Source organism: Erithacus rubecula (assembly GCF_903797595.1).
Source record: "Erithacus rubecula genome assembly, chromosome: 3".
Taxonomy (NCBI): Eukaryota; Metazoa; Chordata; class Aves; order Passeriformes; family Muscicapidae; genus Erithacus; species Erithacus rubecula.
In genome coordinates, this window is record NC_136689.1 from 78,550,477 (window position 1) to 78,570,736 (window position 20,260).

The window sequence follows — 20,260 nt, forward strand, 5'->3', positions numbered from 1 at the left end:
GTGCAACTTCAACATGGATGACATGAAGAAGAAGGAGGAAGAAGTCCACCACACCCAGGGTCCTCCATCTTGGCCACATGGCCCTTAATATAAACAATCTAAAAAACTACTTATACTACGTTTTAACAATCTAGTTTACACTTTGCTCACTTGGGAAGAAAAGTAGGATCTCTGCTTCTTATTAGCATCTTGGAGGAGCAGATGTTACAGCAATGGAAGTGAATGGTATTACAAAGGCAGGAGTCACAATGGAACTTAGCTAGAAGCAGAAGTGAGTTCTGGAGATTTCACTTTCCAAGTGAAATTGATGTATATGTGTAAATGCAAGCACCAAAAAGAACCTTCTAACAAAGTATTCAGTACAGGATGAGTTTTGGGAAAGCTGAATGCTGTGTCTTGAGATCTAATGAAGTTGTAGTTATTTTCTTAGCATGATACCTGTTATAAAGGCATATAAATAACAGATAAAAAATATGCATCTATAATGCCTGTATCCTGTCTAGGAGAAAAATTAATTTGCACATGCTGCTTGTAAAACCTTTTGTGAAGAAGTTCAGACTGCTTCAGTGGAAGGTGTTGTATGGGTAAATAGGTCAATTATATCCAAGTTCAGTCAACTTATTTAAAAAAATAGTTTAAAAAATTGAGCACTAATGAACTTCTAATTCTCTGATAAAGAAAAAAATCCTGTGCTGTTTTAATGTTAACCTGGAGCACAATAAAAATAATTGAAAAAAACCATTTAAGATATAAGAAATTGGAACAATTTTGGTTTCTCAGGCCTTTCTTTTTATAAAATTCTGGTTATGTTCTAAGATTTAGGGGGAAAAAAAAAGAGAAGGGAAAAAAGGCAACAGCACCTTCCACCCCTTCCCTGAAAACGACCATTTTAATTCTTATTTAAACTTCAGCAGTTGTGTTGGCCTAGATGGGGGCAAGTGAAGAGAAAACTCTTGAAGGTTGAGCTTGTTCATGGACTCTGCTTCCCCCTCAGTAAATGCACCCTGTGGGAGCAAAGCATTCTTGATTCATCTCTCTGAACAACCACATCTGTGGCTTAGATGGTTCATCTCTTTTTATAGAAAGGATTTAAGCTTCACAGAAACAATTTATTTCCATATTGTTGTTAGTTTTTGCGCTAATTTTAGACAAAGATGCTTCAGATGTGGGGAAGAAAGTTCTCCATCTTGTTTAGGTGACAACTGGAGACTTGCATGAGAAGTAGAACATGTGACTAGTTCTTTATAATATGACATTTTAAAACAGATTGATAAACAGCTTGAATGACACTTGAAAAGAGATGCTTTAAGAACTCACTGCCTTTGCTGTATGTAAACACTGCTGGGAGAAAAACAAGCTTTTATTTAAAAAAGAGAAACTATAACAGTGAGAAGAACAAGTTATGCCTTAAGCTATTTCCTTGAATGATTAACACCTGGACTGTCTTCAGAAAATGGCATGTCTTTCTACTTTTATAATTTCAGAGTGGTTATTGTCTGAGCAGTAGGGGGCTTTTTTTCTTTATCTGGTACCTTACTGAGTTCTTTGCAGCCTCCTGACTCTGCTAGGAAGTCAAAATTGCAATTTTAGCTATCAGACATAGAAATCATTAACAACATTTATTGACTTCTAAACACTCTTCTGTTATCTTGATGCTGTCAGATCACCCTTGCCCACTTTCTACAAAACATAATTGAAAACAATGAAATTTCTCAACTTTTGTGGACAGGTTACAGACTGGAGAAGATTTTTATCTGAGAACACATCATTCAAAATGAAGCCATAAGAAACTGCATTTGCTAGAGGTAAGAACAACTTTAAACAAAGAAATCTCAAAAAACCCCCCAAATCAACCCTGTGTGCCTTTTCTGCTTTGTCCTTACATTAAACTAAGGGATGTTTTGTAGAGGTCAAATAAGAAAGTTGTAGTGGAAGTGGCACAGAAATCCATTCATGCTGACTTCAGATTTCGAGATTTCAGTATCTGTAGCTTCCTTGCATAGCTCAGTTCAGTTTCACAGTAACAATTAATGCTCTGTTTTTAATTCTTTAGGTTTGATTTAAGTATCAAGCTCCTTTGAAGCAATAGAATAGATAAGCATTGCAACTGCTTCAGGTGAAGAAATGAGTGAGAATAATTAAATGCAGCTTTAAAGTAGTCTTATTTATTGAAGAGCATTCTCCATGAGAAGTAATAATATCCTGTCAACTAAGAAATGAAGAAAGGGTGAGGAGAGGATTATTTAAATTAAAAAGCAAAGAATCTTTTAATAGACCAGAAAGTAGGACACAAAGCTTAAAAACTAAAAAGGAAGCATACTGTAAAAATGTAAACTCTTTTTTGATACATTAGCAAATCAACATATTTCTCTCATATTTCCCTTTGTATTTGGAAACAAAGCTACATACAGATACATTTTGCTGGAAATACATGACTTTTAATTAGAACCTTACAAGTTTCTTTGCATATTAAATATAACAGAGGAGTTAGTAAATTGAAATATTAGAATGTTTTCAATAAGGTAAAAAGTAACCTGGATGGTTTTGGTTGTAAATACTGACTTTAACAGTCAGGGTATTGTTTTGGAGTACATTAGAAAATTGGGAGTGATTACAAAAATGTGCTTTTTAATGCTGTGTAATAGCATCAGTTGGAGCAAGCCTTTAGCCTTCTTGATATGGATTCTATCTGTTCATGATGACATGGCTGGAACCTTCTTCCTGCTCTCCCTTAAATTACATATTGATAAAGAAAATAAAACACTATATCTGTTTGCTAAGCTTTGTTTCCTTTTGCCACTTTTGTGTGCTTTTTGTCTCATAGATTTTTCCCTCCTCCGTAAATTCACCAGACAGTAACATCATCTACATAGAAGTCCTGTGCCTGAGACACTGGGAGCTTAAAATTCTCATCAGATATATGTACCCAAACTGTATTATTTGTCCTGATCTGGAATGTGTCTTTATTATTATACTTTTTGAATGCTCAATGTGTTGCACTGCCAAAGGGAAATGATTCTCCCTGCCACCCCTTGTGTTTTGTTCAATTTAAGCAGGTTTTACCAAGTTTCTATCAAGTTGCAGTGCTGTGGCTGTGTGTAGATTAGATACTAAAAATTGTGAGAGGAGGATAAAAGAAAGGTTGAGAGGAATGGTCAGGTAGTAGCAGGGTGCTAGGAGATGGGTTTGGAGTGAGTTCAGAGTGAAGAGGCTGATCAGGATGCGTGGGAAACGGATACGCTGTTCTCAGCCATACGATGCGGAAGGCTGGTATCAATTTGTTGGGAGGAATGTGATGAAAAATGAGACTCTGATAACTGTTTGAGGGTTTGAAAGCAATCTTTGATGTGTTGTGAAATACGTGTCCAGTGACAATTTCTGAAACCAAGGATGGCAATGCTGTCAGCTCCACTTTAGATGAGGTTTTGTAATTTTTTAATGTTTCTACTCTGTGAATAACAGAAAGTAACACTTCTGCTAAGCTGTAGAAGTGTTAGGGCTGTGGGGTGCACAGGAAAGGTGTTTGTCTGTGCTGTAAAATGGCACCTGAGGGGTGATGTGGCACAGGAAAATGTCTCACAGCCACTGCAGCTTCCCAGCTGTCAGGGGCCAGGGCTGCTGTGGGACTTCACACGGAGCTGGTGGTGCTAGCACTGTAAATAGCTCTGAGGCACTGTCCTGTTGCATCACTCAGAAAGAGCTGAAGTGATCACCAGGCCATGCCCACAGTGGGTGCTCTCTCCAGTGCTCAGGCAGATGTTTTCCCTCAGCTTTGCTGGAGTGCCTGGGTTCTCCCAGGTATGTATAATACTCACAGTCTTGTGAACTCAAATTTACTGCCGGAACAGTGAATTCCAATCATAACCTGACATATAAATAAAGAAACAAAATGCTTCAGCCTGATAACTCGCTGCCTTCATATTCATCTTTTTAGTTGTACAAGGGAGGGAAGGAAAGTTTGCCCTGACATGAAGTGCCATGCACAGCCAGACACCAAACTGCAGCGGGTGTTCCCGAGGGATGAAGGACCTGCAATTTGCAGGAAGCCTACTTGGGAAGAGTAGAGGGCTGTCTGCTTTTTAACAGCAAACTTACAACTTCTTCTGAAACTTTTGCCCGGTGACTTTTGTTGCTGCTGGCCTCTTTCAAATATACAGAAGCTTGTTTGCTGTACTGTGGTGATTAGAAAATATAACACGCAAAAATCCCTAATGAAGGTTCCTAATGAAAGGTTGACCATTTTCTGCCACTGTTAATTTCTAAGCTTTTTTTTTTTTTTGCAAATGTAATTGCTGCTATGATTACAGAAAGCCAAATTGAGTTTGGGGACATATGCAATATTCTTTTACCACTAGTCTAGTCAAATAATTTTTAATGAGACAAAGAGCCTATTGAACACCCAAATTGGTTTGTTTACTTCAGTAGCTTAACCGCATTAAAATCAAAGAGCCTTCATGGGCAGGGGGTAATCTGTGTCATTGCTGGACACCATTAATCACTCCCTCGAATGACTGCAACACTTTTGAAAAGTGACTTTTAGATGATTGAATAACTTTACTCTCTACACCATTAATGGTTCCCAGCAGGCTGCTCGTGTGCAATCACAAACATCTGTGCATTTGAAAGTTTCCACTTCCCCAAACAGAGACATATTTTACAAAGAAAATAGAAGAGGAAAAAAAAAGAGAATTTTGCATGAGTGGTCTTTTTAAAAAACAGTTAACTAAAAATGTTCATGCTTTAACTCTTGTATCATCTGAGTTTACCTTGAGATCTTTATGCTCTTAATGGCATTAGAAGATTTTTTTTGTTTTAATTTGTTTTTGTTGGTTTTTTTACTCCATAGGATGTTTCTGACATTTGATATCCAGTAGTGAATGAAAATGTATTCTGCTTGCCTAGTAACTCATGGATGTTTTTGTTTTAACTGTGTTTAAAGTAAATGTAGCCACTTACCCCTAGACACTGCAGAATGTGCATTACTTATTCAAAGCTGATGATTCAAGCTGTTTTGGAAACCAGTTTAACAGAACAGAGAACAAAAATCGTTTCTCCAGGCAGTCTGCTGCTTCTGAAGTGGTCTTTTAGACAAGCATTTAATTACTCAGGGAAAGCGTGCTGGGCATTGACTTGTTTCCTCTGCAGAGTATCACTGTGGTTCCTCTCCACACCTGGCCAGGTGGGTGCTGCATGGCTGTTGTGAGCATCACTGAGTTGCTTGGGACTGGAACAGATCATCCAATCAACCACCCATGTTCAAACCATATTTGTTTTCATTTAGCCTCTCCTAGCACATTTTGCAGACTATCTCAACTTTTTACTTATGAGGATTTCTAGTACTTGTCCTACATATCCTGTTGGATATTAATCCAAGACTAACATCTTAAAAGCATGAGATTCATGGTGCTGTTTCACAGGTCACTTTTCACTGTTCTTGCAGTGAAAAGGCTCCACCTAAGAGGACTTAATAGGAAAGAAAGAAAAAAAAAAAAGATGACCCAAAGGAAATAAGAAGGAAGGATGCCTCCTTTATCGGTCAAAGATAATTGGTTCTGTACTGAATATGCGTTTTAAGTTATCTATGGGTGAGGATATGACAGGATTAATCAGTTTCATGAAGCAGTGAAAATTTACTGTGTAATTGAAAGGTGAAAGGTTTGCATCCGTTAATCAGATTGGTACTGGGGTAAGATAAAGATAGCCTTGAGTTAGAAGTCTAACAATTAATAATAAAAAGGAAAGTGAGATGAATTGTGTGTGTTCCCTAACAGCTGTGCAGAATAGGACTCCTAGGTAAGTATATGTTACTCCAGAGTATGCTATAACCAAAAGTTGATGTATAGTGGGAGAATAGGACACCTGAAATTTCTGTTAAGTACCTCTTTGACAAAGCTAACTATGATTTTAGAAGACTGGGAATCTTTGCCTATTTCAGCATTACTACTGGGAGGGAGAAATGTTAGAGGCATTCATAGTTCCCACTTTGCTACCAAGTGGGGAGGCTGTTTTTTTGTGCTGTCTCAAATAACTTGTCCAGCTACTTAGAAGAGGCACCCTGTAAATTGCCACCTAATGGGTCTTGTGTCCCTGAAAATTCTTCCTATCAGATTTTTTTCCTGTGAGCTGCTAATCTGTTTAACTTTTGTGGCCTGTGGTTTAAATGTACTCATCACTGGTGTCCTGGACTCAGCACCCAAGGGGAGATGTCCAGTTCTGAGCAGAATATATGGGGTTTGAACTTCCTGAATGTATTCTGGCTTGCAATCTGAACTGGTAATTCCTGCTGATGGTAAGAAAATGGTAGAAGTAAAGCACGGCTGACAGAGGGATCATCTTGTGCATTTTTTTTTTTTATTTTTTTGACAACTGCAGTCATACGTTTTATCTGTACATGTGTTACACTACATATTTCTTTTTTTTTTTTTTTTAATCTTCAGATTACTTGATTAATAAAAACAAATCCACAGTAAGACAGAACTGTCCCATGCACAAATACTTCCCTGCAGAATTTCTGTAGCAGACGAATTTAAGCAGATACAGTAGTAGTGAAGTGGCAAAGACTGGTCTCAAAACTTCTTTGCCAAAAAGGGATTTTGTTTGGCCTTATGCCTGGCCACACTGATGGTCCTGGTCTTGTTAAATGCTTCCCCCTACCAAAAATATTTTATATGTATATGTTTGTAATGTGCAAGAGAGGGGCTTTGTGTGTTAAGACCAGGAAAATGAGTTTTCATCCCATCAAGGCAGAATCAATAACAGGAGGATCATTAGCTACTGGCACTTGTCCTGGAACATAAACTACAATTGCTATTAAAAGAATGTGGCTGTAGATTAAACCCGTCTTTGGCATGAGCATCCAATAGAGCATCATGAGGAGGGCACATAAATCATATTAAAGTTTTAGAACCCTTTTCCTTTATAAATTATAGGAAATTAAGAAATCTTATCTGTTCTGTGTGATTTTTTTTTCTCCCTTCCTACTTCTCCTAGTGCTTGTAGGCAGTGTTGGAATAGTCAGCTGCAAAGAGCTTGTTGTAAATTTATCCCAAATATTCAGACTTTCATTTATTCTTTTGTTTTGTTTTCATTGTGAGTGACTGAAACTTGTTTACTTAACTGCTCTGTGTATTTATTCTCTGCTGCAACTGTCAAGGCTGATGCCCAGTTCTGCTGATGGATTTGGTGATACAGAGCTGGGCTCCAATCACCAGTGTTTTCTGTAGGCAGTGGGCAAGTGGTGATACCAGGAACCATAACAAGCTGAGGCTGGATCTGTGCAGACACTGGTGCCACTGGCTGTGGGTACTGTGTTCACTCTTCACTGTGAGTTGCTGGTTTATGTCCTCTCTGAGCTTGTCTGGTGACATTTTTCATTGCAGCTGCAGAGCAGCCATGCTCTCAAGCAGGTGGGGAGCTCTCCCTGCACCAGCCCCAGTGCCCTGGCTGTACCTGCTGTGATGTGTTAACTGCAGGAAACCACTGGGATTGTGGCAGGAATGGGAGATTGCAGTGAGTGGATGTGCTCTACATGGATCTACAGGTCCACTGATTTGGAGCTTGTGTGTTTACAGACCATGAAAACTGAAGCTAAACAAAGCCAAGCAGCCTTTAAGAGATGTAATAAAAGCAAACAAGCATGTGCATCTCTCCTCCAAGATGCCTTCATTACAGCAATGGCTTGGAAGTGAGGCTGTAACTAATCCTTTGAAGCGTCAGCCTCATTTGTTTATACCTGCTTTCTCATCTGAGTGATGGAGTCCCATCCTCTTTTGTGCTTGCTGTAAAGTTGATTTGGGCTTTTTCCCTGTCTTCTAAGTTGGTAACCAAAGAAGTCCAATCATATGTTGTGCTCTTGCCTAAGTTTCTTCTGCATATAGCTTTGTTGAAATCAAACATTAATAGCAAAATTTAATTCTCCTGTTTTTGTAGAGAATTTTCTAGCTGAAAACTAAACTCTACAAGAGCATGGGGAAAAGTAGCATATGTGAACAAAACCAAGCCTCGATATTTAAAAACAAGTTCCCAAACTCATACATTAACTAATTACTAATCAATCTGAACCACATATAGATGGAGGTTTTGTATTTTGTGACAACATGCTTATAGTGTTCTGAACCCTTTCCTTTTACTTATTGTCTGGCTTAGGTGTGCCAGCAAAAGCTATTTGCAATCTTGCACCATGGCATGGAAGTGGCCAGACACTGACAGTTTTTTGTATCTCTGCTGAATTCCACACTTCATTGTCACTTTTAAAGCAGTAGGTTCATGTTGATACATGAGTCAGCTTCTGGTAAAGCAAGGGCCAGGAAGATATATTTTTTTTCTGGAAACAGTACTTGCAAAGGACTGATTGAGAACTAAGGTACTCGTTAAGGCTTTTTAAGAGTAATGAGTTAGTAAAAGCTGTCTTTTAATAAGAAAAGATCAACTGTGTAAGATACATTTACAATATAGCTCTGAAGATTGTATATGTTCCTAAATCATTATTGATTATTTTATGTTTTTCATCCTCAGATGTGAATTTTAAGTACAAATACCTTTACTTAATACTCAGCATTAAAGTGAAGTGTGTGTTTGGTCCATAAATTAAGGAATTATAAAAGGAGTTTTGGATGGTCTGATTTCACATCATATAAAGATTACATGATCAGTTTTATATGAAAAAAATTGATCTTTTTGTCTGCCAGAAATAGAGTATACCAGGAAAAAGAGTAACTTCTAATCAAAACTACAGTGGGATAATAATAATAATAATAATAAATAAACTGGAGAACTTATTTTGCTAAGGGTCAATTATGCCACATAAAAATATAATAGTACAACTTTTCTAGGTGCATCAATATTATATAGCACTAGGGTTATCACCAGTGTTCATATTTACTGACACCAGTTTTGCCTGGGAACTATTCATCAACCACAGAATCAGTGGTGTAGCAAAGGAGGTGGGAGCCCTTTTCCAGGGGCAGCTGGAGTCCTGGCTCTTGGGATTGTGCAGGGAGATGGCAGTGAGAGTTTCCTGGCACAGAAGCTGCTTTCTGGCAACTCTTTAATCACTTTGTGTTTTCAGTCATGTAAATTGTCTGTGAGCTGCAGAACAAGATCAACTGTGGCATAAAAATGGAAAAAGAGATTAACATTTTCTGCTTTGCTAAAGAACAGGTGGTGGAAATGACACACCTAGCTATTTTGTGCTATTCAGAATTGGGCTGCTATCATCTGGTTTGCATTAGAAACTGAATGGAGCTGGTAAAAAAAGTGAATAGAAGAAACTAACATCAAAGCTAACTACTTTCCCATATCTTAAGGTAAAAATTAAAAACGGACCTTTTTTTTTTTTTTTTTTTTCTTTTTTTACTTGTAAGTGTACTTACAGCTTGACTAGTATCCTTATAGAAAACAGATTTTTCGGCCTTGGGCTACTTTGGATTGTGGAAGATAGGCTTCCAGAATAAAAACAGCAGGCTCAGGCATTTTAAAAAGTTTGTTTTGTTGGGTTGTTTTGTTTTGGGGTTTTTTTTTTTGTTTTATTTTTTTTTTGGGTGGTTTTTGGTTTCTTTTTTTTTTTTTTTGTATATGGAGTAATGATTTCTTGGCTTCAAGACTTCAGGATAAAAATAGATAAAACAGTGACTTGAAAAAGTCTTTTCTACCCTGGCCAATGGGTTATTTTCTGCCCTAGGCTGTATACAAACAAAGATAGGGATTCCCCCTTTGCCCTCCTCCCCTCCACCCCCCATCCAAAAAAAAACTACTTTGAAGGGTGCTGTTCTTTGTTTCTGAGTGGGCTAGAAAAAGAGTGCTGCTCAGCTTCAAGCCTTGGCTGTCATCTCTTTTAGCATGTATGAAAATTTGCTCCAGCTTCCAGGAACAGACCTGTGAAATTGGTGAGATGAAGACTGTTTTTTAACAAATGTAGTCCTGGCATTGGTTTGTGTACTTTTTAAGTTACATTTTGAGTGTAAGTTCTTTGTTTGCAAAGTGCAGAACATAGTTTGTTGCTAAACAAATTATAAGCTAATGTAGGCTCTTTTTTTGCAACAAGTCATCTATGATGCTCTTATTTATTTATTTTTATATCAAATACCATCTGTGTTCTTCATTATAGTACTTTAGTTTTAGCAATTAGCCGTACATTTCTAGAGCTGTGCCACATATGTTAATAGTTTCTTTACTAGGTGGCATTGATCTTTTGTTCCATGCTGTTAGTTCTGAAATCTGGAACTCTGTTGCTTACCTCTAAATTGCTGATCCTTGAGCCATGAAATATGTTTCAGGTTGTTTTGATACCACGTAGACTAAGCTTAGAATATTTTAAACCCCACAATGCTGTGTGTGTTGATTTATTTATTATTTAAATACAGCACAACTTACCTAAGGTAGTGCAATTTTTTCAAATGCAAAAGACATTTGCAGTGTCTCCTCCACTGTCTTTCTGGAAGTTACTCCTTCTTGGATAATTACTGTGGACTCATTCATTGCAATCCTTGTGCATGTAACTTCTGGATGAATTGGTGTGTTTTGTAGTCAGAGTCCTTTGTTTGCTGGATCTACCTGAGGGAGAGGGTATTTGGCATTTTGAACAGGAGGACATCTCATGAATTATCTACCAATGGCTTCCTCTGACCAAGAAAGAAGTGATACTGAATATAGATAGGGATTTACCATTATCTCAGTTCTACTCTGATTTGTATAAATTCAATCTGAGCTAATTCTATTAGCATTATATTAGCATATTCCATTCCTCTTGCAAATGAATCTGAACGGGTCAGAAAAATAAAAAAAAAGACTCTGCAGGAGAGTATCTGATTTCCTCATTCCCACTTCTGTAATACTAAAGATGATGACTAGTTAAGGGCACTTCCAGAACATGGAAATATCCATTCCATGTTGTTTGTTTCAGCTGCATTGAATGAATTCTGGTATTAAACAACAAAAAAGCAGCTTTATATGATCAGAAGCACAGAGGTATGACTTCTTTCTTGGTGTCCTGTCGTGCCTCTTGTTATCATGTTCTGAATGTGCCCACACAATACTTAGAGGCAGAAGGAGCTTGTTCTGTTTGTGGTTCAAGCTGGCTGGCAGGGAGCCAGCTCCAATCTGAAGGCAATGCAAACTTTTCAGTTCAGTGTGGTGTCAGACTTAAGTTAACACAATGCTGCTGTGTCTACAAGTTTTATTTTTTCCCCTGGGTTTGTTGGGCAGCTTGGAGCTCCTGAGGTGTGACCTTTTCTGCAATACATGACATAACTGTATTCTTTATCACATATGCCTTTTTTTTTTCTTTGGCAGGCGATGAATTGAGATTCTGCTTAGACACTGTAAGGCTCTTAACTTTTTCTGCTCTACCTTCTTACCCAAACCCATTTGCTGTTTGGAACTTCTAACAACAGTTAATGGTTTTGACTTTTTTTGTGTTCAATTGCTCTGTTACTGCAGCACTTGAAGAATGGAGTATGGAAGAAAACCATAGTAAAAAATTTGCAAGTTAAAAATTTTTAGCTAACTTTAAAATAGGAAAATCTAACCCAGAAATTTTATATTTGTGTTGTGACCATTTAATTCACATTCTAACATGTGAGCTAGGCACCCAGAAAAGAAGGAAGGTGCCTTGCTAATCACAGTGGAGTGAAGGGGTAGTACTGCCCCTAAAATTTGGCTGGATACCTCAACTCCATTGTTCTCTCCTCTATAATCCCCAATGTTACTAAAGTGAGAACCTACCTGTAGATGTAGATTTGATTTGAAGTACCTGTGGTTAGCTTGAGCTCTGCAAAGGCCATAATTCAAATATGATTTTCTGCTCTACATGAAAATTTTGGGTCTGTGGATTGGCTGCACTTTTTCCATATTTATCAGAAAGGACCACTAGTTGCAGGAACTGATATGGTGGCAGGCCATCTAATTCCTTTGACCCTTCAACTGGAATAACAAAAGAAGCCAAAGTCATGTTTTGCTTACTTTTTTTATTTACCCTCTCTAAAGCAGTTGTGATATTCTTGAGACTATAAACAAAATTAATTTTTATCATCAACAATAACTTTATGCTGGTTTCAGAAGCTTGAAAGTGGTCTTTATCAGAAACTGAAGGCTGATCCTTTTGAAAGATGTGATGAAGTCACGAGGCTACAGGCATTAATCAGATCTGCCTGCTGTCAGGCAGGTTCTGTGTTCCCTGGATAATCTGAAACCTTGGCTACTGCTTTGTCTCCTAGCAAGGCTAGCTATGCTTTTACAACTAGAGAACTTTTTCTTTTCTCAAGGTTCATCTGGATAGCTCTGGTAATTTCTACACATCTGTTAGCTGGGGCTGAAAATCATTCATTAATTGGCAATGTTCTCTGCAGCAAGGAAATATGATCCCAGTTGTAAGATTAAAGTATGATCTGCTCAATTTTAGCACCAGACCTATATTTCAATATTTCTAGTAATTTGTTGAAGGGCTTGGCCTGGACACCCATTAAAATACATTTTTTTTAACACTTGGTCCAAAACCTTGTAACAGTTTCTTTTTTAAAATGTGCAAGGCTGTGATTTACAGCCCCTGCTCTCCAGCTCGGGTGACACTGTCAAGACCTATGGCTGCTTCAGTACGTGGGTGGTTGGCAGGTGTGATAGCAGTGCCTGGACTGTCTCTTCTCATTCCACAACAGTTTCTTGACAAGCAAAGATGGTGTTGACCATGAATTTCATTATCAAAAAGGTTTTTTGGTGTGTGTGTGTATGTGTTGGGTCAATTTTAACACTTTTAAGTTTGGATTCTGAAAGGTGTGTTGTTGCTGTTCCTTATATCAAGGAAATCTACTTGAGATGAGAGGCTGCTAAGTAGCCATTCTTTTAACTGGTTACCTATTTTTAGTTTCTGTTTTGTTGTCATAATTGGAGGAATAGAGCTGATGTGTGTGCAGGGTCAGCCTCTTGCTTGTCTTTGGTTCCTGTGTGCAAAAGAACTCGGGGGAGTTACAGATTTGGTGGTTTGTTCTGCCTAGCTGAAAGGGCTGATGTTAACTGTGATAGTTATACAGATAAACCCTGCCTGCTCTCCACATCAAGGAAGAAGATAAGCTATGGATTTTGGTTCTTTGGCTTCAACTGAGGCTGGATTAGAGCACATGGAAGTCAAAGATTACCTTGTTCTTCACTATTGTTTTTCTCTCACTTGTCTTTGTGATTGTTTCAAACCTATGTGTGTGGAAATCCCAAAACCAAGTCTTGAGTCATCCTGACTTTGTGGCTTTTTTATGTCTGAAGTTTAAAAGTTTTTGATTCAAACTTCTTTAACAGTTCTTGTGGGTGAAGGAGGTATTAATCATATCTTTCAGTATTTGATATTTGGTTTTGTAGCTTAATTGCAGTGAATGTTGCCATCTCTTGCAGAATCTACTATGTGTCTTTTATTGGAGGTTATGGAATGCATTTTAGGGTTGGGGAAGAGGAAGCCACAGGGGAGTACATTTCATTTTTTCTGCCACCAAGTCAGAGGACCTCATTTCCCAGACACATGGCTCTGTTAAAGTTCTCCATCTCTCATTTTTAATAATTGCATGGCTACCACCTCAGTTTGATTTGGAAGACTTCACCAGAAATTGGCAGGTACAGGAGGGCTGCTCCTTCCCGTCTGTCTGCCGAGGGCTTGTCCTCACATGTACCTCTGGGATACCATTTGCCAGGTTTGATGCTGGATTGGATAGGGCCTTGCTGCTGCCACCTGGATGTGCTCTGTCTGTCTGTGGCATTTCAAATTTGAATTTGCTTTCCAAAGCACCCAGTCACTGGTGGACTTTGATTAAAAATCAATCTGAATTCCTTTTCTAGACATGTTGTTTACATTTATGCAGCCTTTAGTCTCCTTTCTAAACTGGAAAAAAAGCCTAAAAATGTAGAAATTTCCTTAGATGATGGTGATGGTATTATTATATTACTGTTGTTATTAGTTGTTGGTGGTGTGTTGTGCTAAATTTTAAGCACTGTGAAAAGTAAAGGAGAATATATGTGTGACAGATGCATGGTATATAATCAGACAAAATATATGCAGTTGACAATTATGTGACTGCTAAATGAAAATAACGATTGTTTTATAAAACACTGACAGGAACCTAACTTATCAGGATGGAAAATCATGCATAACTTTAGAGAATGTTTCAAGGAGGTTTTTGGAGTATCTGCAGAAAGAACATAAATACGTATGCTGTGCCAGAGGAATGTTTTCCTGGTGCCAGGTAATTTTTTTGTTGTCCTGACTGATTTTTTTTAATGTTTCTAATCTAAAGGAGATTAAAAAAGCCACAAAACTCTCTTGACAACACTGTTTTCAATATGCTTCTTTTCTAACTCTGTCTGTTGACATCCCTGTCTTATTTTGGTTCTGAAACTCTGATGTTGTCTAGTCATGTCATTGAACTAAGCAGTATATTTAGGTTTACTGTAATATTTAGGATCAAGGGAGACATTTACAAGAGGCCAGTTTTCAGTGTTACAGGTGACTCTTATACTTGTGAAACTTACCTTCCCTCACTTCTCTGTGTCTCTGTTCTCTGCAATAAAGTGTATAAATCCCACCTTCATTGCATCTTTTTTTCTTCCTTTTTAGTCCAATGAGTCTGCTGTGCACATCAGGAGAAAGACATTGTGTGTTTATGTGAAAAGTGTGTGATGTGGATCATTATCAGTGATGAAATCTGTCATTCAGACCACCTTTACATGAGTTATTGGAGGATACTATAAGAAACTAATTTGCTGCTCTGTCAATCAGCTTTGGGATAGACCAAACCACAGCCACTGAATTTCTGTTTGCTAAGGGGACACAGGAGTGGAGTTTGGAGGTCATTATAGAGTCATACAGTAGGTACAGTTAGAAGGAGCCTTTAGATCATCTAGTCCAATCCCACTGCTGTGGACAGGAGCATCTTCCACTAGACCAGGTTGCTCAAACCCATCCAGCCTGACCTTGATAACTTCCAGTGATGTAGCACCAGAACTTCTCTGGTAACCTGTTCCAGTGTTTCACTGCTCTCATGGGAAATTTGTTCCTTATGTCCAGTCTAAACCTTTGGATTTTAAACCATTGCCTCCTGCCCTGTCAGTGGAGATCTTGGTAAGAAGTCTCTCTGTGTCTCTATTTCAGCCTTCTTAATATACTGAAAAGCCAAAATTTTGGTTTCCAGTGCAGCTGCTGTATGGGTCACTGATGATTGTTTTGTTTATTGCCAACACAGCCCTGTGAATATATTATGTCTTTACTGTTTCTTCAGCTTGTCCCCACTTTTGTATTGTTTCTGCTTCCCTAACCATCCTGTCCTGCCTCTGCAGGCTTTCCATTCATGTTTACTCTGTGCTGCTCAGTCCTGACCTGGCCTCTGAAGCTTGGCTGTCCTGTCTCCTCCTCTCCTCCTTCTCTTCCAGCTAATCCTAAATTCATTACCCTTGATAATATGATTTTTATTCTTTTTTTTCCTTCAGTAATGCAATGTCCTTGTTTTTTCATAGGCCAAACTTTGCATTTAGTTTCTGTTTAACTTCTGGTTTCTTGTCAAAATTGTTTTTTTTCCTCCTTCCCTTCTTTTTATCTCAGATCTAATGGAGCAGCAGATCTGATTACATTGTTCCCTCTCTCTTGTGCATTTTTTCCTGAGCCTTATGAGGCTGTGATGGTCTCTTTAACCAGCCAAAAGAATCTGATTTTGAAATGAACCTATTTTGTGGGGATATGTAGTTCTCTACTTATGGCTTTTTTTTTTTTTTTCCAAGAGGTGCTGCCTCGACTGAACTGTTTCAGTCCCTCTGCATGGCTTCCTATTCCTCTTCTTCCTTTTTCCCCAAGCAGCTTCTTTCTCTCCTTGGGTGCCTTGAGAGAGTCACTGCTGATGCAGGAAAGCCCCTGCCTCCCATCCTGAGTCCTTTCTTGTTTTCATCCTCGGTGCAGCTGGGTCTGGGGCTGACTTCACGGGTTGCTGCTGGAGGGAGTGTGCTCTGCAACGTCCACATGTCAGCGAGCTGGCCAACTGCTGCTGCTGAAAGATGTGATTTATAATAGATATATTTGTCTCAGAGCATTTGACTTGGGCTGAAGAGAGAGCTAAGTGGAGAAAGGATAGACCTTAGCTGAAATACAATGTGCAGCTGTTCTCCAAACATACTGTGTTTATGACCCAGGATAATTCAGCTAAAACGATCTGGAAACCTTCAGAGATAAAATGCGTCATTTAATGGTTGTACTTCTTACTCTCTGAAGCAGTAGTAAGCTTGCACTCTTTCACTTTTTGATAGGTGGACCAGTTGGAGCTTGGAAGGGCTGGTTTGTAAGAAGAAAATATCTCAGTTAATTTGGACAGGCTATATTTGCTCCAAGAGCTGGGCCATACACCTGGTGGATGACCATGTTTCCAGAGGAGCCAGAGAATGGCTGGAAAGCAATTCATTGCACCCTGTCGAGTAATAGTGTTGTACTGACAGGGGGAAAAATCAGCCTGATGGATACTGCTCAAGATCACTCTGGACGTTTTTGTTTTCACCAGCATATGATGAGGGATCAGCTCATAGTGCAAGAACTGGAATGTGGCCAGGACCATGGAGTTACTTATGTGCCTGGGACGCTTGGCCAGAGCCTGATGTTGCCTTTTATTTTTTTTTTTCCCCTCTGTAACCTCTATGGAGTGGAACTGACATGCTTCTTATTAATAGTGCACTGCAGCAGTGGTATGTAAAGGAGGTAAATAACATTTGTTCTCCCATCACTTAACACGCATATTCAATACAAAAGGCCAAAAAATATGACTAATAAATGGTGCAGAGTTTCTTTGAAGAATGCCAGTAGGTTTTCTGTGTTCTCATTTCCACTTGAAAGTTATTTCTAATACTCCAAACTGAAAGCAGTGGACATGGCAGTAATTTTCTGTGTGCTTACTAGAAAACTTCAGTATAGTATCTGTTTATAACCTCTCTGTCAGCTTCAATCAGAGGTGCTGAATTTTAACACTGACTAATGTGGAAGATTATGATCTCTGGCCTGTGCTCCAGAACAGAGGGAAATTGAAATGGTGGACTTGTAAAAATATTGTGTCAGTCAATATTTGTCTTTGCACAAACATACTGAGGTTGGAAAATGTTGTAGGTGTTCAGCTCTAGGAGGTGTCTAGTAATTATGTGGCAGTAGAATTTGCTTTTCCTTCTCCAGCTTAGCTTAACCTAACAAAACTATCTGTGTGCTTGCTGCAGCTAGAAGGGCAGTCATAGCTCTGGCTGTGTGCTGTGTCCTGTCTATTGAAGGTGACCTGATTCACCCTAAAATGAGAACAGTTTTCTGTTACTCAGAGGATTGAACTCATTGCAAAGCATTCCAATGAACTCCAAGGAGTGGACAAAGAAGGGTGAAGGTGGACTGCATCCATCTACTACTCTACAGCAGTAGCAAATTTAGGTGGAATTCAGAGCAGCAGTAGGAAGATGCTTGGTGCTCCATTGCCAGAGGCAATGGCATCTCTCAGAATATCATCTAGAGTAGTCTTCATAGCAGTACAGTGTAAGCCCCTGTATTTCCATGGCCTGGTCCAGGCAGTGACTGAACTGTTCAGCTGCAAGTTCCCTGAACTTCTCAGTCTGCACTTGCCATGGAAGGCTGCATTCTGAGTGGGTGAAAACAGAAGCTGATGGTGTGAGCTGTCAGACAGCCCTGATGGTTGGCAGGGCCATCCCACCAGATCCAGCAGATCTGCTGGTGACCAGCTCAGGCAGGAGGGAGTTGGGCATTAGGGGAGTGGAGGGAGAACTGAGGAGAGGAAAGGAGAGAGCAAAATGTGTCAGGGGAAGAAGTAAGAACAAATGGTGAAAAAGAGAAATGGAGTAGAAAAAACCCTTGCATTAGTTTTATGTTGCCTTGTGATTTTGTAAGGACAACGTAAAAAAATATTGTAAGAAAAGGTAATTACTCAGATTCCCAAAAGTCTGGTCTGATTGTCCTGTACGGCAGTGCTTGACTGATTCTCCTTTATATTTCACTGAAAATGTTTTGAACGGTCAACTGTAGGTTTGGTTTTGGTGTGATGTGGTAGGGAGGGTCACACTGTGTAACAACTGGCAAGAGCTGTTGATTCTCCAGCCCAGCCTTAGGTAGGAGACAACACAAGAGTTATGCCTGGCCTTTTTGATTTGCTTTTGTTCTGTGGGCCACCATGGCAGCTGAGCACTTGGAATGTGCTTTCTTTCTCCTTCTGGGGTTGGTTTCTTCATCCACTGCAGCAGGGGTCAAGGAGAAGGTTTAAAAATTCTACTATTTTTAAATGTAATAGAATAGGATATTGGGTAAGGAGATTTTTTAAGTGCCAGTCTGACTTGAACAAAGATTTGAGGTCCAACAGTTGGCATCCATTTTTCATGGAAGTCTTCTGAGAGGGCTTGCATACTGTTCTAATCTCTGACTGCTTAGCTGAAGAAAACTTCTTACTGCAGTTTTAACTTGCATTTTTAATCACAGACACTGGATTCCTCACTAATAACACAAAACAAAAACTTTTTTTATCTACCAATGGATACTCACACCATGACGCCAGACTAGAAATAGAATGAGGTGAAACAACCCAAAATGTATGTCGTATACTTAAGGACATTGTGTTTTTATTTAAGGCAAAAGTTTTAACACAGAAAAATAGCGTCTGTATATTTCTTCCCTAATTTTCAGTGGTGTGATGTCCTTCTCATTTCAAGAGCGTGTGGCTGTAGTAATAGGTGGTGAAACTTAGACTGGGGAATAGCCTGTGGGAGAAGGGCTGGTGGCAGAGGAGGTCCATTTCTGTCTGAAATGCTGATTCCAAGTGGATCCACAGGGACTGGCAGATCTCTACAGGCTGAACTGGGTGCTGTGTGATCCCTGTGCCGGACAACAGGAGTGTTGCTGTGTTAGTGTGTGTTTATACCAGCATTCTAGTTTTGACTTTGTTATTTATAATTTGACTGGATTGCTATAATTATTACTCACTCTTAGGCCAATAGCTATTGCATCAGATGGCAGAAGTGATCATGCTATGACTCTGCTTTGCCTTGTTTAAGAGCTCTGAGCATCCAACTGTGCCTGCAGAAAAATGTAATTCACTTGCTACTGAGCACTTCTGGAAGTTTGACTGCTTTGTTAAGGTATTTTGGTAAGAATAAAGTTCCAAAAAATCTAATTAGATTTTTTAATCTGTGTATACCATGCCATATGAAAATTTGCAGTGCAGCAAAGCTTGACCTGTAGATGCATTATGGAAACTCATGTCAGCTGTTCTGAGTGGATGCACACTCACAGAGGATCTTGCCTTAGTTTCATTAACATAAGAAAACAAAAGAAATTTTGTTCCTGGTGTGGAAATGGATGAATTGCAAAAAAAAAAACAAACCCAAAAACTTGATTCCAGTGCCTGGGAATATTTGTTGGTCCTGTTTTATCAGCTCGTGCAGATAAAGTGTTGGTGGCTTCTATTAGATCACCTACAACTAGATAAAAACATTGGAACCAATGATAATTGAGTTCCAATGGCAATAAAATTACAAGTGGAGCTGATGGTGCTTTCATGTAATAACATGCAACTGTGTGTTAATTAACTGTGTATTAATTAATTTGGGCCTCATGCCAACCTATAGCTGTCTGATTCTTAGGTCCATTTTTAATAGATTGGTGTGTGCAACAGGTTGGTTTGGAGTGTGCCTATGTGGCATCTGTGCTCTGTATCTTCCAATGGAAATGGGTTCAAGGTGTGACTGAATTGTCTGTCAAAGGTTAGAGGTGTCTTTAAACAATACCAGGCTGTATCCCATAGTTAGATCCCCAGAATTCTAAATAACCAGATAGGGAGTATACACCAGCTATTTAGACAAGCTAAATCCTCTGGATATATTTCACAGGATTAATCTATTTGTGTGGAAATTAAACTTCATGTTATTTTTGTTCTTTATTGAAGTAATGAAAATTCATGATCAAATTTAAGTATATCAACTTCGTTGTGGTAGGAGGAACCTTGTGAAAAATATGTTATCTAGAGCTGTCCCATTAGGTGCTGCAGAGAGGCTGGTCTGGATTATAAATTCGTGCATGGAGACTCTGCTAGGCTTTCCCCTAACCTGGCAAGAAGGGTGTGAAGAAACTTTGGGTGCCAGCATCTTATCGGAACAGAGCTCCGTGCAGGTTTGGAAGGGAGATGCTGGAGATGTCCCCTTAGCAGGAGGGTTGATGTAAAAGGAATGGGGTGAAACTGGTTATGCCCTCTGCTATCTGTATGTGTTGTTATTGTTG

The 20,260-nt window shown here is 39.0% G+C and overlaps 1 protein-coding gene across 2 annotated transcripts in view; it reads left to right on the forward strand.

Annotated features, from left to right (window-relative positions):
• Window positions 1-20,260, forward strand: part of SEMA5A (semaphorin 5A) — a 304,799-nt gene that overhangs the window by 16,900 nt on the left and 267,639 nt on the right. Inside the window, exon 2 of one of the 2 annotated variants that reach the window (XM_079301151.1) lies at window positions 1,730-1,805. The exons of the other annotated variant lie outside the window; for it this stretch is intronic. The gene's annotated coding sequence lies outside the window, so the exon portion shown is untranslated. The remainder of the gene's footprint in view (window positions 1-1,729; window positions 1,806-20,260) is intronic. 2 annotated transcript variants of the gene reach the window in all.